The 12524-nt window shown below is 46.0% G+C and overlaps 3 non-coding genes and 1 pseudogene across 3 annotated transcripts; all 4 read left to right on the top strand.

Moving 5' to 3' along the window:
- Positions 1–308: 308 nt before the first annotated feature.
- Positions 309–526, top strand: LOC130337274 (U2 spliceosomal RNA; annotated as a pseudogene).
- Positions 527–5915: 5389 nt separating this feature from the next.
- On the top strand, positions 5916–6101 carry LOC130337242 (U2 spliceosomal RNA). The gene has a single exon (XR_008878177.1). It is a non-coding gene; the product is annotated as a U2 spliceosomal RNA (small nuclear RNA).
- Positions 6102–8184: 2083 nt separating this feature from the next.
- Positions 8185–8375, top strand: LOC130337286 (U2 spliceosomal RNA). The gene has a single exon (XR_008878200.1). It is a non-coding gene; the product is annotated as a U2 spliceosomal RNA (small nuclear RNA).
- Positions 8376–10484: 2109 nt separating this feature from the next.
- Positions 10485–10675, top strand: LOC130337285 (U2 spliceosomal RNA). The gene has a single exon (XR_008878199.1). It is a non-coding gene; the product is annotated as a U2 spliceosomal RNA (small nuclear RNA).
- Positions 10676–12524: the final 1849 nt, after the last annotated feature.

Below are 12524 nucleotides of genomic sequence, written 5' to 3'. Positions count from 1 at the left end.
TGTGTGCTTGTGTGTGTGTTTCCTATGCAGATCCTAAGCCCAGTGTCACATGCAAGTAGGAGGAGTAAGAAGGGTTCCTGGCAAATCCGGGTTATGGATTGCATTTAAAAAGGCCCCGTGGGAGTGCAATGGGCCCCTGTCTTGCTGCTTAGCAATAATGGTATGGGTTTAGGTTCTGCTGTGTGTACTGGTGGTTGACTGCCCCCCAGCCCAGAGTGTGCATGGAAAATTGTCTGGCAGCCTCCCTGACAGCAAGCAGTGATAGTGCCCATGAAGGGCACCTTGTTGGGCCCGCCCCTTTCACGGTTATCGCTTCTCGGCCTTTTGGCTAAGATCAAGTGTAGTATCTGCATTTGGTCTGGTCGGAAGGTGTCTGTGGTACCCCGCTTCTCGGCCTTGGGGGATTGTCTCTCCTTACGGAGGGACTTCACCCCCTTGCTGCTATTGGGGAGCGGGCTTAGTCCACAGACAACGGGTTGCGATCCCCCTGTCTCTGGGACCTTGTGTCTCAGAAGGCATTTTCGGTACGTTGAGCGTTACCTGTAGCTTCGGAAGCACCTAGGGTACCCCCGACCTCTGCCTTGGGTAAGGGTTCCGCTTTTATAGCGGGATTCCGAGCCCCTGCTGCTATTGGGGAAGGGGCTTAGTCCCTGGGTGTGGAAGATGCCGTTCTCCTGGGCTTTCCCCTCTGGGGAAATGTCGATGCGAAATACCATCCGCATAGAGGTGTCGGAGAGCCATCGTCAGTTGAAGAACCTCCGCTTCATTGCGGAGGTGATTCTTCTTGACTACTTCCGCCTCAATAGGGAGGACATCCTGTGTCTAAATGACCAGGAAAGCCGTGGCCTGTATACCGTCACCTTCACGGCCACGGCGTGTTGCGATAACATCTATGCAACCTTGTCTGGTGCGGACCAGAGGGACGATCGACTCGACGGTCTTTCGTTCCAGTTCCTCTATGGTGAGGAACATATACCGTTGGTGGTGGCTATGCACAGCCCTCATGTGACCACGGAGGATATAGCCACTTTTCTTCGGCGATACTGCGAAGAGGTGCGATTCGCAAACAAAATCTTGAACTCCGTGCGGTTCTGGAACGGCAAGAGGAAGTTCTGGGTCAAGCTCCGTAAGGATCCCGGTGGTATTGGGGGTCTTTGCCATCCGCCCCCAAATTTTGCCATCGGGAGAGTTCGGGGCTTCCTGTTCTATCCTCAAATGCCTATGTATTGCCGAAATTGCTTGAGGTTTGGCCACACCCAGGAGACCTGCGGCACGGAGCGTGTGATTCGCTGCAATAGGTGTGGCCAAGAAGGTCACATAGCCTCAAGATGTAGCCATACGATAAGGTGCAACCTCTGCGGAGAGGAAAATCACGATTTTAATTCCTGTCCCCATAAAGCAAAAACTACGATGGGTGGGTCAAGGCTGGGCCCACCCAAAGAGGGGACAGGACAAAAGACGTCCTTTTTTAAGATGCCCAAACCCCAGATGGCAGGTACTGATGGGTCCAGGCCCAAGACCTCTGGTGCTCCATCGGGGGGCCCACCGGTGGTAGTGCTAGGGGGAGGCCATGGGGATTCCACGAAGCCCGGGCGGGTGATCGAGTTTACTGCCCGGGAAATTGAAAGACGTCGATCGACTTCCTACCTGGCTCAAGAGCCCGCCGAAACTTCTGAAGGGGGCTCACCTGTGGCGGGTGGCAGCCGACGGGCCTCGGTGGGGGCAAAGGTGGACCCAAAATTACAGCATAAGCCAGGTACTGGCTTGGCCCAGGGTCGCCCTGCTCCGGACGAAGAGGCCCCGGTGAAAGCCCGCCGGAAGGGGAGCCAGGTGGCCAGGTCTGAGCCCGGTCCTGTTACTCCGCCTATACAGGACAGGGCCAAGAAGACAAGTGGCGCCAAACCAGGGTTTGCTGCCCCGCCAGCAGTGGACCCGGTGGGTAAAACTGGCCATCGTCGATCGATGGGGAAGTTGGAGCAACAGTCCTCAGCAACGCTTGCTGGGGAACAAGCGATGAAAACTTCCCAAGGTAGCGGCAAAGGTTCCGGAAAAGAGGCCTCACAGGCCCCTGTGCAGCAGTTCCAGTCGTCAAATGATGAAAGAAGACGCAGATCCATCAGCCGGGGGCCAGAGATTACATCGAGTGAGAGCAACACAGAGGATATGGACAGCAGTGTGACATTTAAAAGACAAAGAGAAGAAGAAGAGGAAGACATTCAAAGGAAAGCGGCGTGCCGTAGTTCGGACGAGAGCGAGCTCAGGGTCGGGGCATCATCGATCTCAAGCTCCGACCCTCAGAACATCAAGGAGCTGATGACCCCGCAGGCGGGGGATGACGGTACGCAGCTTATTATTGACTTTGATTCTCCAAGCACGGACTCTCCATAAACTATGCCTATCCCTGTAAAAATTGCCTCACTCAATGTGAGGTCCTTAAAGAGCCCTGATCGCAGGGCTGCTTTATTTTCTTATCTAGAGACATGTGACTTTGACCTTTGCCTGCTACAAGAATGTGGAATCCCTAGTAAAATGGACTATAAAGACTTAAAAGAAGACTGGAAGCTGGGCCCATCCATATGGTCCGGTGCAAATGACTGTCGTTCTGTGGGTGTTGGGCTGCTCTGCCGAGGCCAGTCCTTTTCTATTCATACAGTAACTGAGATTGTGCCTGGCAGAGCTCTTTTAATTCATCTATATTTTAATGGACTTTTAATTCGTGTTTTAAATGTGTATGCCCCTCCTGATAAACAGGAGCGGGCAGAACTATTTGAAATTTTACCACTGTTTTGTGTTGGGTCTTCCCCCCTGCTGGTGGGAGGTGATTTTAACTGCATACGTGATGGGGAACACCGGCAGGGTGGGGATATTAATCGTAAAGACCGCACTTCTTACCTGCTTAAAAATTTTATTGATGATTTTAATTTGAAAGATTGCTGGAAGGATCTCTTGCCGGAGGACCCAGGCGCCACATGGTCCAATGGAAGAGTGAGCTCCAGAATCGATTTTATTTTTTCCTCTAGAGCTTTTAAACCCCTGAAATGCACGCTCGAGCAGAATATCTTCTCTGATCATAAGCTCCTCTTGGTGGGCCTGGAGCTAGAGGGGGAGCAAAAAGCAAAAAGGGGCCTCTGGAGATTAAACACCACACTCCTAGAGGACCCTGAGATAAAAGAGGAGTTTGTGCGGACCTACCAGTGCTGGCAATCACAAAGAAAACCCCACGAGCCTATGCTGCACTGGTGGGAGGGCACCAAATCTAAAATCAGATTTTTTTTTATCAAAGCAGGTAAGAAGAAGGCAAAAATGGAAAAACAGTGGTTTTATGTTCTTAACATGCGTTTAAATGTACTTTTTAAATTGAAAGAAGCTGGTATGGATGTAGAAAATGATATTTTAAACCTTAAAACTGAAATAAAACATGCCATAGAAAAGAAAGGGAAACAAATCATTTTTAACTCACATGTGCAGCACCTGGAGGAGGGCGAGAAATGTTCCCGTTTCTTTTTTAAAAAAGTGATGAATAGGAGGGATATCATCCAGAACCTTGAGGGTGAATCCACTCCAAAAGGCATGTTAGATGCAGTTTTTAACTTCTACCAGCTTCTTTTTAATAAGAAAGATCTTAATCCATCCTTTTTAGAACATGTTCTTAATTCCCTTGATTTTAAGCTAGATGTTTTAGACCAGGAGGTTTTATCCCGTGATCTTAACTTAGATGAACTTTTATTTGTTTTTAAAAGTTTTTCTAGTGGGAAGGCCCCTGGGGAAGATGGTTTACCCATCGAATTTTATTTAGCTTTTTGGGATATTTTAAAGGATGATATGGTTTTATTGTATAAAGAAACTTTTATTGTTAATGAACTTCCCCCTTCCTGGAGGAGGGGGATTGTATCATTACTTTTTAAAAAAGGTGAAAAGGATATGCTAAAAAATTGGCGCCCCATCACACTTTTAAATGTCGATTATAAAGTTTTAGCCAAGTTATTAGCTGTCCGTTTTAAACCTTTTATTCATAAATTAGTTCACCCAAATCAGGTTTGTGGGGTACCTGGAAGGTCTATAGCTGAATCCCTAAATATTTTAAGAGATGTTTTATGGTATTTTAAGGATAGAAATCAAACTGTAGCAATTTTATCCTTAGACTTTGAAAAAGCCTTTGATAGGGTCTCCCATGAATACCTGTTTTTAGTTCTTAAAAAGATGGCAGTGCCTGAAACGATTTTAAGCCGAATCATGCTTTTATACCGATCCTGTTTTAGTCAAGTCTCTGTTAATGGCTTTTTAACCAGCGGTGTTCCTCTTTTATCAGGTGTCAAACAGGGCTGCCCCCTGTCCCCACTCCTTTTTATTTGCGCAATCGAACCACTGATGGCCCTCCTCAGAAAAGACCGGGTAGTAAGAGGCGTACCGATACCTGGTGGAGGAGGGACCCATCTAAAGGTGTTGGGGTACATGGATGATGTCACCATACTGTGCCCGGACTCTCCATCCATGAGGGGGGCATTGAGGAACACCAGCTATTTCTGCGAGGTCTCTGGTTTTAAGCTAAACACAGATAAATGTGACTGTTTTTATATTGGCTCCTGGGATTCATCCATCACCCCAGGAGTCACAATGCAACAGGATCAAATTAAAGTTTTAGGTATTGTTTTTAACCAGGTCAATGATGGGAGCCCTAACTGGTATTCAGCTATAGCTAAGATGGAGAAGAAGATTTTAATGTGGAATCTTAGAAACCTTACCATGGAGGGGAAGATTTTAATAATAAAGATGGTTTTACTCCCTATTATGCTATACATTGCCATGGTATTTCCTCCATCTATTTTATACATTAAAAAAGTAACTAGAATTGTTTTTACTTTTTTATGGGGTTCAAAAATGGAGAAATTAAAGCGTGATTTTATGTACAAAAGTAGAGATAATGGCGGGAAAGATGTTCCTAACCTTTTTACTTTCTTTTACATAAAGTATTTCTGTTTCTGTTTTAAGATTATTAAATCCAATGGCATTTTTAGCTGCTTTTTAAGGTACGCTGCGGGCATGGTTTTTAAAAGATGGTTGCGCATCCCTCTGAACGCTCCGGTGCTTCTGTGTCCCCCAAAACATTATGTGGTGTTGGAAAAGACAGTCAGGCTCCTAGGTCTCCAAGATTTGGAGCCTGACATACTGGGGGACCAGAGAAAGGTATCAAAGGTCCTCAGGCGGAGTGAGGTTACCCTGGCAGTGTCCAATTTCACACAGGCAAGATCCAAAAAGGTATGGCGGAACGTGTACGGGAAGTTTCTGGCGAATGTACACAGGGATCTTGCCTGGGCAATCGTCCACCAGTGCCTCCCTACTCGTGAGTTCCAGCACAGGCGAGGACTGGTGGCGAGAGCCAAGTGCCCGAGAGATGGCTGCGGAGTGGACGAAACGGTGCTGCACATATTTTGGAACTGCCCTTTTGCACGGGAGCTTTGGAGGAAGGTAGGCCCACTTTTGAAGTGGGCCTGCGGCCTAAAAGATTTTAATCACGAATGTGTCTTTTACGGTCTTTTTAACTGCCCCAATTTTAAACAGCAGATGATCTGCTGGATGATTATTAATTGTTTTAAAAATGCCATCTGGAAAGTTAGGAACATCTTACTTTTTAAACATGATTTTATTGATGTTAAAAACTGTATAAAGCTGGCCCTGAGTGAGATGTACATCTATTACCTAAGAGACAAGAAACAGTTGGGGGCCAGCGAGGCAGCATCCATGTGGTGTCTGCCTCTATGGAACGAAATAACAGTATAATCAGTTTTTATGACATTTGTATAATGTTTTATCCTGCCATTTTTATTTTTTCTCCTTTTATTACTGGTTTTATTATTTGTATTTTAAAACTTTTGTGAACCTTTTATTATTTTGCGTTTTAAATTTTGTATGGTTTCTTATTTATTCAATAAAATTTTGTTGAAACCTTATCTGTTCTTATCAGTTTAATATCTGATACGTCCCCTATCTGGGGACCATATATTAAATGGATTTTTGAGAACGGGGGCCGATTTCGAAGCTTGCTTCCGTCGCCCTATGCATTGACCCGATATGGCAGTATCTTCGGGTACAGTGCACCACCCCCTTACAGGGTTAAAAAGAAAGATTCCTACTTTCATTGCTACCTGCTTGCTGGCTAGCCAGCTAGCCAGCCCTGTGGGCCTTGCTGCTGCTGCAGCCAAAAAACAAAAGGTGGTGCTGCTGCTGCTTCTGCTGCTTCTGCTTCTGCTTGTGTCTGGCCGCTGTTGGAGCGTCCAGGCACAGGACTTCTGCTGCTGCTGACTAAATGGCCTCCTTAATTGGATCATTTGAGTAGCCAGCACACCTGTGCAGGTAGGGCATGACATGATAGGCAGCTGCCTTGATAGCGGGTGGGTGCTGAATGTTCCTAATTGACAAAATAAGATTAATGCTTATGAAGAAATATAAAATCTCATCCCTTCCCCAATATCGCGCCACACCCCTACCCCTTAATTCCCTGGTTGAACTTGATGGACATATGTCTTTTTTCGACCGTACTAACTATGTAACTATGTAACATAACATGGGGGGGGGGGGTCTCCTGGCTGTTCACACAGGTGTGTCATTGCTGTACATTGACCATGCATTGCTTCTGTGGTATTGCAAAGGCAAAGACAAATGCTTCCAGCCATCCATTGCACTAATGGATTGGTCATCAGCTGGCTGTCTATGTCCCGCATCAATATAGACCAAAGTACAGAGGGTTAGGCTATGCTATTGTGCACCTACCTGATGCATCAGAAGGTGCGAGGCCCTTGCTAAATTCTGTGCACAGACTTTGAGATCTATACTTTAGACTGTATCTAAACCTGCTCCAACATGGACTGACATTCTGGCCTACTTTCAGCCGATGCGACTTGTCTGTCGCTGAACAGTCGCTTTTTATGTATTCAGCACCTATGTATAATGTTGTAAAAATGCTCTAGAAGCTAAAGTCGCAGAAATGTCACACATATTTGGCCTGCAACTTTCTGTGCGACAAATTCAGACAGGAAAAATCAGTATAAATCCTTAGAAAATTATCCCCCAGTGTCTCCATCTGCTGGCGGTATTGAATAAGCATTGCTGCACTGATGGGGTATGCATTAGACGAAAAAAAAGAAGAAAAAGAAGAATAATACGCCCAGAAAAGAGGCGAAAAGGAGAAAAACGTAAAAAAACGTGAAAAAAAAGTAAGAGGAAGAGAAGGGAAAAAAAGGTGGAAATGGGTTTAAAAGTGATTTCGGCGGAGATATATATATATATATATATATATATATATATATATATATACGCGCACACACACACATATATATAAACGTATTCTCCGTTGAGATATTGCAGCCGCTGCTGTGTCCAGGCCCAGGAGCCTTAGCACTGTGCTGTGATGTCACTCAATACCACTGACATCACTAGGTGTAAACAACATCTCTCCTTTGCTGTGTATGTGACTATGGAGCTGTTTGGTGATGTCGTCTATTATGGCCTTCATAGAAGCAACAGGAGATTGTTGCATCCATCTAGAACCCTCAGAACTACAGTGCTATGATGTCACTCACTTCCACAGGCCTTGCAGAGTGTAAACAACAACAACCCAGCTTTGTTGTGTATGTAACCATAGGGATTTGTGATGTCACCTAGAACCTTCACAGCAGCGACAGCTTTATGAGGAGCATCAGCACTGCTCTGCCTGAGCAGAACCATCACCGCCATAGGTTGTCAAATAACCCGGGTTTAACCCACACAGGTAAGTCCAATGGGGTGCAGGCATGTCCTCTATGCTTACAGCTTCCCGTGGGTGTTGGTTTGATACCGTTTGGGGACAGCCAAGGAGGCATCTGCAGGCAACAAAGGTAGGTGTGTGCTTGTGTGTGTGTTTCCTATGCAGATCCTAAGCCCAGTGTCACATGCAAGTAGGAGGAGTAAGAAGGGTTCCTGGCAAATCCGGGTTATGGATTGCATTTAAAAAGGCCCCGTGGGAGTGCAATGGGCCCCTGTCTTGCTGCTTAGCAATAATGGTATGGGTTTAGGTTCTGCTGTGTGTACTGGTGGTTGACTGCCCCCCAGCCCAGAGTGTGCATGGAAAATTGTCTGGCAGCCTCCCTGACAGCAAGCAGTGATAGTGCCCATGAAGGGCACCTTGTTGGGCCCGCCCCTTTCACGGTTATCGCTTCTCGGCCTTTTGGCTAAGATCAAGTGTAGTATCTGTTCTTATCAGTTTAATATCTGATACGTCCCCTATCTGGGGACCATATATTAAATGGATTTTTGAGAACGGGGGCCGATTTCGAAGCTTGCTTCCGTCGCCCTATGCATTGACCCGATATGGCAGTATCTTCGGGTACAGTGCACCACCCCCTTACAGGGTTAAAAAGAAAGATTCCTACTTTCATTGCTACCTGCTTGCTGGCTAGCCAGCTAGCCAGCCCTGTGGGCCTTGCTGCTGCTGCAGCCAAAAAACAAAAGGTGGTGCTGCTGCTGCTTCTGCTGCTTCTGCTTCTGCTTGTGTCTGGCCGCTGTTGGAGCGTCCAGGCACAGGATTTCTGCTGCTGCTGACTAAATGGCCTCCTTAATTGGATCATTTGAGTAGCCAGCACACCTGTGCAGGTAGGGCATGACATGATAGGCAGCTGCCTTGATAGCGGGTGGGTGCTGAATGTTCCTAATTGACAAAATAAGATTAATGCTTATGAAGAAATATAAAATCTCATCCCTTCCCCAATATCGCGCCACACCCCTACCCCTTAATTCCCTGGTTGAACTTGATGGACATATGTCTTTTTTCGACCGTACTAACTATGTAACTATGTAACATAACATGGGGGGGGGGGGGGTCTCCTGGCTGTTCACACAGGTGTGTCATTGCTGTACATTGACCATGCATTGCTTCTGTGGTATTGCAAAGGCAAAGACAAATGCTTCCAGCCATCCATTGCACTAATGGATTGGTCATCAGCTGGCTGTCTATGTCCCGCATCAATATAGACCAAAGTACAGAGGGTTAGGCTATGCTATTGTGCACCTACCTGATGCATCAGAAGGTGCGAGGCCCTTGCTAAATTCTGTGCACAGACTTTGAGATCTATACTTTAGACTGTATCTAAACCTGCTCCAACATGGACTGACATTCTGGCCTACTTTCAGCCGATGCGACTTGTCTGTCGCTGAACAGTCGCTTTTTATGTATTCAGCACCTATGTATAATGTTGTAAAAATGCTCTAGAAGCTAAAGTCGCAGAAATGTCACACATATTTGGCCTGCAACTTTCTGTGCGACAAATTCAGACAGGAAAAATCAGTATAAATCCTTAGAAAATTATCCCCCAGTGTCTCCATCTGCTGGCGGTATTGAATAAGCATTGCTGCACTGATGGGGTATGCATTAGACGAAAAAAAAGAAGAAAAAGAAGAATAATACGCCCAGAAAAGAGGCGAAAAGGAGAAAAACGTAAAAAAACGTGAAAAAAAAATAAGAGGAAGAGAAGGGAAAAAAAGGTGGAAATGGGTTTAAAAGTGATTTCGGCGGAGAAATATATATATATATATATATATATATATATATATATATATACATATATATATATATATATATACGCGCACACACACACATATATATAAACGTATTCTCCGTTGAGATATTGCAGCCGCTGCTGTGTCCAGGCCCAGGAGCCTTAGCACTGTGCTGTGATGTCACTCAATACCACTGACATCACTAGGTGTAAACAACATCTCTCCTTTGCTGTGTATGTGACTATGGAGCTGTTTGGTGATGTCGTCTATTATGGCCTTCATAGAAGCAACAGGAGATTGTTGCATCCATCTAGAACCCTCAGAACTACAGTGCTATGATGTCACTCACTTCCACAGGCCTTGCAGAGTGTAAACAACAACAACCCAGCTTTGTTGTGTATGTAACCATAGGGATTTGTGATGTCACCTAGAACCTTCACAGCAGCGACAGCTTTATGAGGAGCATCAGCACTGCTCTGCCTGAGCAGAACCATCACCGCCATAGGTTGTCAAATAACCCGGGTTTAACCCACACAGGTAAGTCCAATGGGGTGCAGGCATGTCCTCTATGCTTACAGCTTCCCGTGGGTGTTGGTTTGATACCGTTTGGGGACAGCCAAGGAGGCATCTGCAGGCAACAAAGGTAGGTGTGTGCTTGTGTGTGTGTTTCCTATGCAGATCCTAAGCCCAGTGTCACATGCAAGTAGGAGGAGTAAGAAGGGTTCCTGGCAAATCCGGGTTATGGATTGCATTTAAAAAGGCCCCGTGGGAGTGCAATGGGCCCCTGTCTTGCTGCTTAGCAATAATGGTATGGGTTTAGGTTCTGCTGTGTGTACTGGTGGTTGACTGCCCCCCAGCCCAGAGTGTGCATGGAAAATTGTCTGGCAGCCTCCCTGACAGCAAGCAGTGATAGTGCCCATGAAGGGCACCTTGTTGGGCCCGCCCCTTTCACGGTTATCGCTTCTCGGCCTTTTGGCTAAGATCAAGTGTAGTATCTGTTCTTATCAGTTTAATATCTGATACGTCCCCTATCTGGGGACCATATATTAAATGGATTTTTGAGAACGGGGGCCGATTTCGAAGCTTGCTTCCGTCGCCCTATGCATTGACCCGATATGGCAGTATCTTCGGGTACAGTGCACCACCCCCTTACAGGGTTAAAAAGAAAGATTCCTACTTTCATTGCTACCTGCTTGCTGGCTAGCCAGCTAGCCAGCCCTGTGGGCCTTGCTGCTGCTGCAGCCAAAAAACAAAAGGTGGTGCTGCTGCTGCTTCTGCTGCTTCTGCTTCTGCTTGTGTCTGGCCGCTGTTGGAGCGTCCAGGCACAGGACTTCTGCTGCTGCTGACTAAATGGCCTCCTTAATTGGATCATTTGAGTAGCCAGCACACCTGTGCAGGTAGGGCATGACATGATAGGCAGCTGCCTTGATAGCGGGTGGGTGCTGAATGTTCCTAATTGACAAAATAAGATTAATGCTTATGAAGAAATATAAAATCTCATCCCTTCCCCAATATCGCGCCACACCCCTACCCCTTAATTCCCTGGTTGAACTTGATGGACATATGTCTTTTTTCGACCGTACTAACTATGTAACTATGTAACATAACATGGGGGGGGGGGGGGTCTCCTGGCTGTTCACACAGGTGTGTCATTGCTGTACATTGACCATGCATTGCTTCTGTGGTATTGCAAAGGCAAAGACAAATGCTTCCAGCCATCCATTGCACTAATGGATTGGTCATCAGCTGGCTGTCTATGTCCCGCATCAATATAGACCAAGGTACAGAGGGTTAGGCTATGCTATTGTGCACCTACCTGATGCATCAGAAGGTGCGAGGCCCTTGCTAAATTCTGTGCACAGACTTTGAGATCTATACTTTAGACTGTATCTAAACCTGCTCCAACATGGACTGACATTCTGGCCTACTTTCAGCCGATGCGACTTGTCTGTCGCTGAACAGTCGCTTTTTATGTATTCAGCACCTATGTATAATGTTGTAAAAATGCTCTAGAAGCTAAAGTCGCAGAAATGTCACACATATTTGGCCTGCAACTTTCTGTGCGACAAATTCAGACAGGAAAAATCAGTATAAATCCTTAGAAAATTATCCCCCAGTGTCTCCATCTGCTGGCGGTATTGAATAAGCATTGCTGCACTGATGGGGTATGCATTAGACGAAAAAAAAGAAGAAAAAGAAGAATAATACGCCCAGAAAAGAGGCGAAAAGGAGAAAAACGTAAAAAAACGTGAAAAAAAAGTAAGAGGAAGAGAAGGGAAAAAAAGGTGGAAATGGGTTTAAAAGTGATTTCGGCGGAGAATATATATATATATATATATATATATATATATATATATATATATACGCGCACACACACACATATATATAAACGTATTCTCCGTTGAGATATTGCAGCCGCTGCTGTGTCCAGGCCCAGGAGCCTTAGCACTGTGCTGTGATGTCACTCAATACCACTGACATCACTAGGTGTAAACAACATCTCTCCTTTGCTGTGTATGTGACTATGGAGCTGTTTGGTGATGTCGTCTATTATGGCCTTCATAGAAGCAACAGGAGATTGTTGCATCCATCTAGAACCCTCAGAACTACAGTGCTATGATGTCACTCACTTCCACAGGCCTTGCAGAGTGTAAACAACAACAACCCAGCTTTGTTGTGTATGTAACCATAGGGATTTGTGATGTCACCTAGAACCTTCACAGCAGCGACAGCTTTATGAGGAGCATCAGCACTGCTCTGCCTGAGCAGAACCATCACCGCCATAGGTTGTCAAATAACCCGGGTTTAACCCACACAGGTAAGTCCAATGGGGTGCAGGCATGTCCTCTATGCTTACAGCTTCCCGTGGGTGTTGGTTTGATACCGTTTGGGGACAGCCAAGGAGGCATCTGCAGGCAACAAAGGTAGGTGTGTGCTTGTGTGTGTGTTTCCTATGCAGATCCTAAGCCCAGTGTCACATGCAAGTAGGAGGAGTA

The sequence above is a fragment of the Hyla sarda genome, unplaced genomic scaffold (genome assembly GCF_029499605.1).
Source record: "Hyla sarda isolate aHylSar1 unplaced genomic scaffold, aHylSar1.hap1 scaffold_493, whole genome shotgun sequence".
Lineage (NCBI taxonomy): Eukaryota > Metazoa > Chordata > Amphibia > Anura > Hylidae > Hyla > Hyla sarda.
This window is presented reverse-complemented; position numbering and strand designations above follow the sequence as displayed.